Genomic DNA, 14,376 nt, shown 5'->3' on the forward strand with positions numbered 1-14,376 from the left:
AAGATTAGAAAAGACTTTGATATCACTGATAAAAAATGCCAGGAGGAGTTGCTAATCTGATGAGCTGGGTTCAAGGCTAAAAGAGGCAGGGGAACGTTGAGAGGTATATTTTTCATGCAGCAAGTTGTTATGACCCACCTAAACAGGAGATGGAAACATATTCAATAATAACTTTCCAAAGTGAGTTAGATAAGTACTTGAAGAACTTTTTAATTTATTTGTGAGATGTGGTCCATTGCTGGGAAAACCAGTATTAGTTGCCATTTCCTATTTGCCTTTGAGAAGGGTAAGTTAATGAAAAAGACCAGGGAACGAGTTAGCTTTTTGGCAAAACTAGCACATGCATGATGGGACAAATGTCCTCCCCCTGTACTCAAAGACTGGAAATGATGGAGGCAGTAAGGAGAAACTATAGAAACACGGGGCTTCAGACAGGAAGGGTCATGGATTCACTGCAGCAGAAAACCCCAGCTCTGTAGCCTCAATGTTTGGCCTGAGATGTGGATGGGACAGTTGATACATCAATGAAGTGATACACAAGTCAGTGTTGTGGATGTTTGTCAGTTTGTGGAAGAGGGAGGACAAGATGAGAGTGCTCGGAGCAGCAAATGGCAATGAGAAGCCAACAATTTAACCCTTCAGAGTGAAACATCTCACTGTGTTGTGCAGTCTGCCACCCACTGTGGAAGACTGGTCATATCCAGCAGAGTATTGTTTGGACTGAAAACCGTTTATAACCTCTACTCACACCCACCTTCTCCAGCCAAGTAAAGACAGTCTAGGATCAATCAGAATTAAATTGTTGACTGGAGAGAGGGATCTGAAAATTAAAGATACTGTAGAGTCTCAACTTTCAGTCAGAAATTAGCCTGAAACGAGATGTCGTTTTAAGCAATTCTTACTTTAAAGTGTGACAACAAAACAGTTATGGATGTACCAGGATTTCCAGGATGGATGCAAACAACTTGGGAAAGGTTGATAATTCTACACTGATAAACATCGATACCTTGTAGATACAGAGATAGATACAAACATCGAGACAGGACAATGAATTGATAATCTAATAAAGCATTAGCAATTGCAGTGTCCACTTCATAATGTCAAGGCATCGCAAAGGGTTGTATAGCCATGGGGGTACTTCTGGAGAATGGCCAATATTCTAATGCAAAAAGCATTGCAGCCAATTTGTGCTCAGTAAGCTCCAACAAACGGCAGTGTAATAAAGACCAGTCAACTGATTGAGCAATAAATATTGACCAGAACACTGGGACTAGCTCACTCTTATTATCCTTGAGACAGCGCCCTGAGATCTTTTACATCCAGGGCAGACAGAGCTTTGGTTTCTCTGAAAGAAGGTGCTTCAGACTGTGCAACACTCCTTCAGTTCTGCATTGGAGTGGCAGCCTAGGGCTTTGTGAGCAGGTCTCTGGAGTGGAGGTTGGATGAGTTCCACCGCAGGCTGACGGGTGCAGTCAGCACATTTTCAGCACCGGATGCTACCACAAGAGTACAAATCCCACTCGAAGACAAGTTCCATCAACCATTGTTCCCTAGCAGACTGCAATCACTGGTAATAAATGTAGCCTTCACCTTTTCTCCCTTTGATTTTTCACTCTCTACCATCAACCACCAGCCGTTACTGAAACTTCAAAGAAAGCACTGCCTGTCTCAGTGATTGAGTGACATGACTATGCTCAACGTACGATGGGGAATTACCAGCTCCTATTAAACTAACTGCACTGTAAACAATACACAGAGCGCTATAAAACCAAACACACAACCAGTCTGGAAGTCATCAGGAGTCCCAGCAGAGTCGAAGGGACCCTCAGCAGCCTTCAATGACGCACCTTTTGCCTCTTAATGTAATGTCACATTTATTACCATCAAAGCCAGTGTTGTATTTTGATTGCCCATCAATCCATATTAAAGTGACTCCATAACCGGTCAAATTATTTCTGTAATGCACTGAAATGTGCAGTGTGCATTTCACGTTTCTCTACAGCTCAAGAATGGTCCATTTAGCAGACCTGAACAGCAATTTCTTATGAAGAACTAAGGAACCACTGACTAAAAACAACAAGCCACTGATCCATACTAGTCCAGGGTGAAGCAACGCAACACCCAGTTTCTTACGGACTACTTAACAACAACTCATTTTCATACAGCACCTCTAACAGAGCTAAATGCAACTCTCAGGACCAGAAATTAGATAAATTTTGACACCGAGATGTCACGACAGATGATCAAAAGCTTGTTCAGAGAGGCAGGTTTTTTGAAGGCAGAGGGGGAGAGACGGAGAGCATTAGGAAGGGAGCTTCAGTGGGAGACAGCAAGGCTGCCAGTGGCGAACGATTAAAGTCGGGAATGCGTACGAGGCTGGAATTAGAAGCGCAGAGAACTTGGAGGATTCGGCTATAAGGAATAAGAAATAGGAACACGGATAGGCCATTCGGCCCCTCAAGCCTGCTCTGCTATTCGATAGGAATTGGCTGATTGTAGGCCTGAAGGAGGTTACTGATGTAGGGAAGGGCTTTACTCCCTGAGTCACTGTTTCCATGGACCCAGTGAGGTCCAGTGTCTAGCTCAGTTAGAACACATTAGCTTTGACCACTCAGGAAATAGATTGTTCAGATATTCAATCAGCATGAATGTGCGTGGTCTGCCTGGCTTTCAGTAAACTTTCTATATCTCTCTATCCTCCGCCATTCTTTTTATTCACAAACAGCTTCTTTCAATTCTCAGGCCATCAAATGCTGATATACTCTTCCTTCTTCTTCAGCCTCAAAGTTCTCCCTTAACAATGTCTCATCCAAGTCTGTTTCCTCTCTAGATGTAGATAAGCCATTCAGGACTGAGATGAGAAAAAATGTCTTCATTCAGAGAGTTGTGAACCAGTAGAATTCTGTCCCACAGGAAGCTGTTGGGGCCAGATAGATTCAAGAGGGAGCTAGACATGGCCCTTGTGACTAAAGGGAACAAGGGGTATGGAGAGAGGGTGGGAATGGGATACTGAGATTGCGTCAAGATTAGTGCGGTGCTGGAAAAGCACAGCAGGTCAGGCAGCATCCCAGGAGCAGGAAAATCGTCGTTTAAGGCAGGTGCCCTTGGGCTCCTGTCCAAAAAGTCGATTTTCCTGCTGTTCGGATGCTGCCTGACCTGCTGTGCTTTTCTAGCACCACTCTAATCTTAACTCTAATCTCCAGCATCTGCAGTCCTCATTTTCACCTACTGAGATTACATGATCAGCCATGATCATATTGAATGGTGGTACAGGTTCGACAGGAAGAATGGCCTATTCCTACAACTATTTTCTATATTTCTATATTTATGCAAACTCTCTGTTCATTCCTAGTGACGTTCAATAAATTTCTTTGTTTATTCATTCCCTGCAGCACTTCACCCTTTGTAACTTTTTTTTGTCCAGTTGATCCTTTCTGCCCTCCAAAGGCACATTTCAAAGATATGTGACAAGTTAGTCTCTCCTTTCCAATAGGCCTTGCACCCAAACAACACAACGCTTTAAATCACACTCTCCACAAATCACATTTTGAGTTTTTTTTGATCAGCTTCCTGGTTTGTAGCCATCTTTTCTTGCCAAACGCAGCCTTTCCCATTGCTACGTTTGTTTGTGTTAAGTGTACAGAAGAACAACAATAGCTGGGGGAAAGGTCTGTACAATATTGTGCTCAAATTCCGTTAGTGGAACTGTGAAAGTCCTCAACAGCTAAGGAGTTAGGGACAGCGTTCCTTAAGCACAATTCCAAAACTGTTAACCCTCCACCACCAATATATATATCACAAAGAATGCATCAGCAAAAACATATCTCCTTTCCATTTCAAAACTTGACTTTTACTCATTTCTGAACTCGTGCATCAAATAGAGAGTTAGTCAGTCGTAATTGTAAAAGAGTTGAATATTGCTGAGAAAAGACATATTTTTGATTAAGCTTTTCATCATGTGGTCATCAGGATAATTTGCAAGAAATATCAATCTGTCTGAGAAGAGAGTGTTGGCTATTCAAAGACACTTTCCAACCAGTCTGTACTCTCCCCTTACATGGTATTAATGTTGGTTTGCTTATACAGCAGTATTTCTTACAAATTACAATCAGATGCAAGACTTGACAAACAGTGTCTCTTTCAACAGTATTCTAGACATTCAGAAATAAAACAAATCAAGATATAGTTAATGTCTAATGGCTAGAGAACGAGAAAAAAATCTTCCAGAGCAAAACCTGTTAATGGTTGCAGAAGTAATTAAGGTTTGAGACAAAAATACTGCAGATGCTGGAATCCAAGGTAGACAAGCAGGAGGCTGGAAGAACACAGCAAGCCAGGCAGCTTCAGGAGGTGGAGAAAGTGAGGACTGCAGATGCTGGAGTTCAGAGTCAAGAGAATGGTGTTGAAAAAGCACAGCAGTCAGGCAGCATCCAGGGAACAGGAGAATTGATGTTTTGGTCATAAGCCCTTCATCAGGAATGGGGCTTGTGGGCCAAAGGTGGGGGGGGGGGAGGGGGAAGGGGGGGTGCTGAGAGATAAATGGTAGGGGGGATGGGGCTAGGAGGAAGATAGCTGGGAATGTGGTCAGTAGATGAAGGTGGGGGGTAAAAGTAATAGGTCAGACAGGATGGTGGAGCAGATTGAGAAACATCGATGCTCCTGCTCCTCGGATGCTGCCTGACCTGCTGTGCTTTTCCAGCAACACACACTTGACCCAGCATCAGGAGGTGGAAAAGTCAATGTTTCAGGTGCAACCCTTCTTTAGTCCTGACTTGCTGTGTTCTCCCAGCATCCTGCTTGAAATAATTCAGGTGACTGGAGTTACAACACAGATCAACTGTAGTGTCAATGAACAACAGAATAGGTTTGAGGGGCTGAATGGCCACCCCAAACTTCTATGTTGCTCCTCGGAGCTCTCCCAGAACTTAAGAGGAAAACTGGTGGTTTGCATTACCGCACTCTTTCTGCCCCATGGCTATCCACTTTAGTATCCTTTGTTCCATTTGCAGTGAGGTTTCTACATTGTGCCAAACAGGATATCAAGGCATTTTTCTTCCTGGAAGCTGTCTTGACAGCTTTCATCACATCAGGCAGGTTGCTGCTTTAACCAAAGCCATGTGCTGTGCTCTAGAAAGGGTTGACACTGCTTCACCCTACAGCCTTCAGACCCAACCGACCTGCAATCCCTGCTTCAACCCCTCCCCGAGGCACTTTCATGGTCTAAATACCTTTTAACCTGAAAAGTCATTTCAGAGCGGTGGTTTACTGTTTTAACAGCTTTAATAGTTTCCTGTCCACTCAAAGTCTCGAGGGACATGTAAAGAGGGTTTACAATCTCGATATTTATCCCCCTTCTCAAGGTATATAATCAGGGAAAAGGTCCAGGGCTGCTAATGTCAATCAGGTTAAAGTGGGACCGACAAACAACTGTACTCAAGACTAGAGGTCACAAGCGACATGGAACCAGCTATTAATTGTGTTGCTGGTACATTTCACAAAACAGAACATTATTTGTGTCTTCAGAGTTTATGGAACCACAATTAAAACCAAAATAGCCTCATTGTTAGATTACACCACAAATTAAAGGCAGATCAGATTATGGCATTGGCATCATGCAGAGATTAAACCTAATGTTCAACTAGCTTTGATTGTTAAGAGATGATTGTTTTCATTTGTTTTCAGTTATAGAAGGAATGCAAGAAATTTTTTGCTCTTTCAAATGAGAGTGAAGGACAGCAGAGGGGAACGTGGCTGAATTTGAAAGGGAGGGGCACATTTGCAATCTGGGCACCAGTTTGTTTGTACCCTCTCCACCCACCACTTACCCTGTCCCACCCCCAGGTGGTTTGTGAGGTAATATCTGGCACAGCACTTGTTCAATATTATCCCCGAGAAAAGCAAAAACTAATTCCTAATAATCTGCTTAGTGTGAGGCAGAGGGTTGGAGTCGAGACACAACCAGCTGATCTGCAGGCAAAATGCGACACCTGCTGGCAAAGGAAGGTATGCCCCATGCAAATCCAGAGTTAAAGATTTGACTGCCTATTCTCGACAGACGTAAGTGTGGGCATTTAATCAGATAAACATAGAAGACAGGAGCAGGAATAGGCCATTCACCATTCAATATGATCATCCAACTCAGTCCCTTACTGACAATTTCTCCCTTTTTTCTGCCTTTGATCCCTTTAAACCCAATAACTATACCCAACCCTTTCCTGAAAACAGTCAATCTTTTGCCCTCAACTGCTTTCGGTTGCAAAAAGCCTCTGCCTGGCCCAGTGCTCTACACTCCACAATCGAGCCCAGCCCCCTTGGTGAAATGCTTCCTTAACAAGCCACAAGATCCATTTCTCTTATAGAGTCATAGAGCTGTACAGCGTGGAAACAGACCATTTGGACTAACATGTCCATGGAATAGATATCACAAATTAATCTAATTCCATTTGTAGGTATCTGGCCCATATCCCTCTAACCCCTTCTTATTCGTATATCCTTTGAGATGCCTTTTAAATATTGTAATTGTCCCAGCCTCCACCACTTCTTCTGATAGCTGATTCCATCCACCACCCTCTGAGTGAAAAGGTTTCCCCTTAGGACCTTTTTAAATCTTTCCCCTCTTATCTGAAACCTATGCCTTCTGGTTTTGGATTCTCCCAGCCTGGGGAAAAGATTTTGTCTATTCAGTCTATCCATGTTCTTCATGATTTTATGAAGCTCCATAAGGTCACTCCTAAACCTCCGACACTACACGGGAAAACAGCCCCACCCTATTCAGCCTCTCCCTGTTGCTCAAACCCTCCAACCCAGGCAACATCTTTGTAAAGCTTTTCCACATTATCTCAAGTTTAACAACATCTTTCCTATACCAAGGAGGCCAGAACTGAATGCAGTATTCCAAAAGTGGCCCAACCAACATCCTGTACAGCAACATGATATCCTAACTCCTTTACCAAATGCACTGACCAATGAAGGCAAGTGTACCAAATACCTTCTTCCTGGCTACCTGTCACTCTACTTTCAAGGAACTATGAATCTGAACCTCTTTTTCAGCAACACTCCCCAGAACCCTACCATTAAGCTTGTAAGTGCTGCCCTAACTGCACTTCCCAAAATTACACACTTATCTAAACTAAATTCCATCTGCAACTCCTGACAACACGTTTTCTTAACAAATGCATTTAAGGAATTTTATCCCACCCCCCACTGTAGGTTTCCTCCCTGGTGAGCCCTCTGCATGATCCTCAAGATTAAGTTCCAATGTCTCCAGTCAATGCGGCAGGATCACAAGCTTTTGTGTGTGGGACCAATCAGGACCAATCTTGGTCTGTGGTGATTACACAGGGAGAGAGCGTAAATTCCCACTCATAAACTCCTGTCACAGGAAACTCACGTTAGCAATAGGACACCGCCAATGTCTTTCTGATTTCCAGCTGAGAGGGAGAGAGCCAGTCACTACGTCACAGGAAGGTCACAATTGCTCTGGAGAGAGGGCAGAGAAGATTTACTAGAATGTCACCTGGGCTGGAGAATTGTCGCTACGAGGAGAGATTGGAGAGGTTGGGGTTGTTTTCCTTGCAACAGAGAAGGCTGAGAGGTGACATAGAGTCATAGAGATGTACGGTATGGAAACAGGCCCTTCGGTCCAACTCATCCATGCCGACCAGATGTTCTAGCCTATTCTAGCCCCATTTTCCAGCACTTGACCCATATCCTTCAAAACCCTATTCATAATCCCATCTGGATGCCTTTTAAATATTGTAATTGTACCAATCTCCACCATTTCCTCTGGCAGCTCATTCCATGCACACACTACACTCTGCATGAAAACATTGCCCTTAGGTCCTTTTTATATCTTTCCCCTCTCACCCTAAACCTATGCCCTCTATTTCTGGACTCCCCCACCCCAGGGAAAAGACCTTGTCTGTTCATCCTATTCATGCCCCTCATGATTTTATAAACTTCTATAATGTCACCCCTCAGCCTCAAACGCTCCAGGAAAAACAGCCTCGGTCTATTCAGCCTCTCCCTACAGCTCAAACCCTCCAACCCTGGCAACATTCTTGTAAGTCTTTTCTGAACACTTTCAAGTTTCACAATATCCTTCCAATAGGAGGGAGACCAGAATTGCGCACAAAATTTCAAAAGTGGCTGAACCAATGTCCTGTACAGCCGCAACATGACCTCCCAACTCCTATACTCAATGCTTGAGGAATATATGATTGAGGTATACAAAACTATGAAGGGTAGCGATGGATAGACAGGAAGAACCTGTTTCCCTTGGTAGAGAGTTCAAAAACCAGGGGCCGTAGATTCAAACTAGGTGGTAGAAGAATTAGAGGGGATGTGAGGAAAGATGTTCTACGCAGAGGGTAGTGGGTGTCTGGTGATAGGGACCGTTAACTCTCGCAAAAAGTTCCTGGATCTGCACCTTAAGTGCTGAATGCTGCAGGGCTATGGGCCGTGTGCAGGGAGATGGGATTAGAAAGGACATCCGGGGTCAGCATTGACAAGATGGGCCAAATGGCCCCATTCTGTGTTATATCATTTCTAAAGTTCTAAAATGAGTAAATTCACTTTTAGTTCTCTGTCTAGTTTTGGGCTGGATTCAATTCTATGCCTTTGGAATTAAAACTGACTTTCTGTACAGCTTACATCTGATCTTGCCAATTCCAAATTAGCCAATGCAGTTGTAAAGGCTTACGACTACCGTAAAACTGCTGCTTCGGCGAATTCTATGTGATTCTGATATTTACCTGAAATGCTCCCGATCTTTTGACTATGATTTCTTAAAGTAATGGACTGGAATTGTTGGGGGTGGAGGCAGGATGCATTACCAGTTATTTGTTCAAAGTCATAATTGGACTCTCCCTCTCCTCTACAGGTCCCGGACAATATTTATTATGTCAATATTTATGATGAGACATTAAACTGAGGGCCCCTTCCCTTGTTTGGGTAAGTGTGAAAGATTCTATGGCAATCTTTCAAAGAAGGACAGGGAATTAGCCCCTGGGGTTCTGGTCAGAACTGTAGCCTGCAATCAACAATACGTCATGGAACAGAAACATTGACTCAGTTTCACTGCGCACAGACACTGCCGGAACTGCTGAGTATTCCGGACATTTTCTATTCTTATAGCACAATAAGGAAATAATCATATTGCCCTCTGTGGGATCGCATTGTGTACATTTTGGCTCCTGTCTTTCCAACATTGCAACAGAAGTTCAAAAGTGGGTGGCATGGTGGCTCACAACGCCAGGGACCCTGGTTCAAGTCTGTGTGGAGTTTGCACGTTCTCCCCGTGTCTACATTGGTTTCCTCCAGGTGCTCTGATTTCCTCCCACAGTCCAAAGTTGTGCAGGTTAAGTGGATTGGCCATTCTAAATTGCCCACAGTGTTCGGGGATATGTAGGTTAGATGCAGTAGTCAGAGGTGAATGTAGGATAATAGGGTAGGGGAATGGTTCTGGGTGGGTTACTCTTCAGAGGGTCAGTATGGACTTTTTGGGCCGAAGGACCTGTTTCCACACTGTAGGGAATCTATGGTTCTTTGAAAGTACTTGGCCAGCTGCAAAGCTGTTTGAGATGGTTGATTGTCATGGAAAACAGTACACACCTATACGGCTGTCTCCGACCAATAGCCCAAAAACTGCTGCTCACATCAGTGCAATTTTAGAACATAGAACATAGAAAAATACAGCGCAGTACAGGCCCTTTGGCCCTCGATGTTGCGCTGATCCAAGCCCACCACCTACACTAGCCCATTATCCTCCATATGCCTACCCAATGCCCGTTTAAATGCCCATAAAGAAGGAGAGTCCACCACTGCGGGAACTTAGAATCATGGAATCCCTATAATGTGGGAGTAGGCCATTCGGCCCAACGCGTCTACACAGACCCTCCGAAGAGTATCTCAACCAGACCCAGCCGCCTACACGGCCAATCTGCTTAACCTGCACCCGGAGGAAACCCAAGCAGACACTGTGGGAACATGCAAACTCCACACAGACAGTCGCCTGAGACTGGAATCGAATGTAGGTCCCTTGTGTTGTGAGGCAGCAGTGCTAACTGTTGTGGCACCCCTTCTTGCTTCCTGAAATTGTAACACTTTGAAATACACTCTGCTGGCTTCAGCATCCAAGTGCAAGCCTTTCTTTCTTCCTACCATTGAGGAGATTGAACAGTTTAGGACTATACCCACTCGAGTTTGAAAGAACGAGCAGAGATCCAATTGAGGCATGTACATGTTAAAGGGGATTGACAAAGGAGACCCAGAAGGGATATTTCCCACTGTGAGACAATCTAGAATGAGAGGTCATAGTTTTAGGATAAGGGGCAGCTGATTTAAATTAGAGATGAGGAGAAATTATTTCTCTCAAAGGGTAATGAATCTCTGGAATTCACTCCCCCAGAGTGCGGTGGATGCTGGGACATTGAGTAAATTGAAGGAGGAGATTTATAATGAGTAGTGGGTTGAAGTGTTATGGAGAGGGGGCAGGCAAGTGGAGTTGAGGCCAATGTGAGATCAGCCATGATGGTATTGAATGGCAGAGTAGGCTTGAGGGGCTGAATGGCCTCCTCCTGTTCCTAGTTCTTATGTTCTACTTCACAAGTCCCAACTTGGAAAGCTATGGATTTTGCCTTTGTTTTTTAAAAACTTCACAAGTAGATTTGTCAGACAAAATAAACAGAGTGTGCAGAATATCATCTCAAACATGACACAGCAATGCTGCAGTGACCATACCCACAGTGGGATTCGTGTAGGCCAGTCAGAGAAAATACTGCACATGTTCGCACTGTGAAGATAACACAAAGCCCCTTCAGGAGAAATCAGATCAGATATTCTCCCTTAGACAAGCCCTTAACTTCTGCAAAGAGAAGAACAATCATAAATAGTGACAGGCTGTCAGTTATTACAGCTGTAAAATGCAAGGATGACTGACCACGGAACCACACATATCTGATTCACTTACTAAGGAATAGTCCAGCCTGCTTCAGTCACCTTCACTTTGTCTTTCAATGTCTATTACAGTGACACAGGAGTAACCCTTCCTACAGGACGAAGGTGATTACCTCAACTGCCAGCTGGAAAGCTTTATTTATTAATTCATGAGATGTGCAAATTATTCCTCAATCAACAAATAATCAAGACTGAGACCGAGATTGGGTCAGTTAGAACAGTAATCACTGAACTTTAGAAGAATGAGAGAGTGTATCTCATCTAAATCTATAAAATCCGAACAGGAATAGCCTGGGCAAACACATGAAAGAAGTTCCAATGACCGTAGACTTCAGAACCAGGAAGGTCACAGCCTAAGGATGCAGGGTGTGCCATTTGGGACTGAGATGGCGAGAAATGTCTTCCCCTAGAGAGTGGGGAGCCTGTGGAATCTCTGCCACAGAAAGTGGTTGTGACCAAAACATTGAATGTTTTCAAGAAGGATTTAGATCTAGTTCTTAGGGCTAAAGGGATCAAAGGGTATGGGGGAGAAGCAAGGAACAGGGAACTGAGTTGGATGATCAGCCATGATGCGGAGGAATGGGATTGTGGGAGATATAGCAGTTTGGATCAGTAATTGGCTTGCTGAAAGAAGACAGAGGGTGGTGGTTGATGGGAAATGTTCATCCTGGAGTCCAGTTACCAGCCGTGTTCTGCAAGGGTCGGTGTTGGGTCCACTGCTGTTCGTCATTTTTATAAACGACCTGGATGAGGGCATAGAAGGGTGGGTTAGTAAATTTGCAGACAACACTCAGGTCGGTGGAGTTGTGGATAGTGATGAAGGATGTTGTAGGTTACAGAGAGACATAGATAAGCTGCAGAGCTGGGCTGAGAGGTGGCAAATGGAGTTTAATGTGGACAAGTGTGAGGTGATTCAGTTTGGTCAGAGCAACCGGAATGCAAAGTATTGGGCTAATGTTAAGATTCTTGGTAGTGTAGATGAGCAGAGAGATCTCGGTGTCCATGTACACAGATCCTTGAAAGTTGCCACCCAGGTTGTTAAGAAGGCATACACTGTTTTAGCTTTTATTAATAGAGGGATCGAGTTCTGGATCCATGAGGTTATGCTACAGCTGTACAAAACTCTGGTGCGGCCGCACTTGGAGTATTGTGTACATTTCTGGTCACCACATTATAAGAAGGATGTGGAAGCTTTGGAAAGGGTGCAGAGGAGATTTACTAGGATGTTGCCTGGTATGGAGGGAAGGTCTTATGAAGAAAGGCTGAGGGCCTTGAGGCTGTTTTCGTTGGAGAGAAGGTGAAGAGGTAACTTAATAGGGACATATAAGATAATCAGAGGGTTAGATAGGGTGGACAGGGAGCGTCTTTTTCCAAGTATGGTGATGGCGAGCACGAGGGGACATAGCTTTAAATTGAGGGGTGATAGATATAGGACAGATATCAGAGGTAGTTTCTTTACCCAGAGAATAGTAAGGATATGGCTTTGCCTGCAGCGGTGGTAGATTCGCCAACTTTAAGTCCATCTAAGTCGTCATTGGACAAGCATATGGACGTACATGGAATAATGTAGGTTAGATGGGCTTCATATTGGTATGACTGGTCGGTGTAACATCGAGGGCCAAAGGGCCTGTACTGCGCTGTAATGTTCTGTGTTCTATGATCATATTGAATGGTGGAGTAGGTCTGAAAGGCTAAATGGCCTACTCCAGCTCCTATGATTTTTATTTATTTATTGACAGGTTGTGGATGTCACTGGCTCGACCAGTATTTATTGCCCATCTCTAATAAACCACATTGCTGTGGGTGTGGAGTCACATGTAGACCCGACCAGTTTAGGATGGCAGATTCCATCCTTAAAGGGCCTTAGTGAACCAGATGGGTTTGTGGAGGCTGGTGCAAGTGCAACATTTAAAAGGCATCTGGATGTGAATAGAAAGAGCTTAGAGGGCTAGGTGCCAATTCCTGGCAAATGGGACTAGATTAATTTAGGATATCTGGTCAGCATGGATGCATTGGACCAAAGGGTCTGTTTTATGCTGTACATCTCTATGACTCTGACAACAGTTCAGAAATTCTGAAGGTCATCATTACTAAGACTAGCCTCACCATTTCAGATTTACTTAGTCAACGACTTTTTAATTCCTTTGATCATGATGGTTGGATTTGAACTCATGTTTATGGAGTCTTAGTGCAGGACTCTGGATTACAATTCCATGAACAACCGTGCTCATAACCTATAGTCACCAGAACCCTAAAAACAAATATTTCTGAAAATGGTGGTGGCTTTGTTCAATTTTCCTGGGCTATGGAAAAGGAGCAGGGGGAGCGGGAATAAATGAATAGCTTTAGCAAAGGGAGGAGGGGGCAAAATGACCTCCTCTATACCACATCACTGTGATAATTGATGTAGTTATCAGAACAGGGATGGGCAGCATGGACAAGTTGGGCCAAAGGGCCTGTTTACACCTTGTGAACCTTTATGAATCTATCTCAACAGTGAGATGATTCTGGTGTTACCATGAGACAGATGCTGCCTACTGAGTTTCTCCATCTGCTTTCATCTCAGATTTCCAGTGTCCATTGTACTTTACCTCCATATTTCTGTAACACTGCCTGTGAGACCTGTGGGACGTGACTCTAGTTGCCCCTTGAGAAGGTGGGGGTGAGCTGCCTACTTGAACTGCTGCAGCTCATGTGCTATAGGTAGGCGGACCCACAATGTCATGCTTTGTGGGGGATCCTTTTTAACGAGCTGACCGATATCATTGACAATTCGGTGCCTGCATTGAAAGAAGATTGATCATGGCCCAGACAGCTTACTGCAACTGAGGGTCACACTGGAGAGAAGGCACCTCAGCAAGATCCTGGAACTGCCCCTCTCACCCACACCCTAGCAATGCCTCTTGGCAGAAGGAGGAAAATACAGGAGATTACTACAGAAAGACAGAACAATTTCATTCAGGCCTCCAGATTACAAGGCCAGCATTATCATCACGTTGGTGCTATATAGTCACTTACATTCTGGATGTAGGTTTGCTCGCTGAGCTGGAAGGTTTGGTTTCAGACGTTTCGTTACCATACTAGGTGACATCATCAGTGAGCCTCTGGATGAAGCATTGGTGATATGGCCCTGCTTTTTATTTATGTGTTTAGGTTTCTTTTTGGTGATGTCATTTCCTGTGGTGATGTCATTTCCAGTTTTTTTTTCTCAAGAGATGGTTATTTGAGATCCAAGTCAATGTGTTTGTTGATAGAGTTCCGGCCATAAAAAGTGGGACCATACCACCAGTGCTTCACCTGGAGGCTCACTGATGATGTTACCTAGTATGGTGATGAAACATCTGAAACCAAACCTTCCAGCTCAGCGAGCAAATCTACATCCAGAACCTCAAACTGAGTTACAAATCTTCTCAAAACTTG

The sequence above is a fragment of the Chiloscyllium punctatum genome, chromosome 7 (genome assembly GCF_047496795.1).
Source record: "Chiloscyllium punctatum isolate Juve2018m chromosome 7, sChiPun1.3, whole genome shotgun sequence".
NCBI classification, from domain to species: domain Eukaryota; kingdom Metazoa; phylum Chordata; class Chondrichthyes; order Orectolobiformes; family Hemiscylliidae; genus Chiloscyllium; species Chiloscyllium punctatum.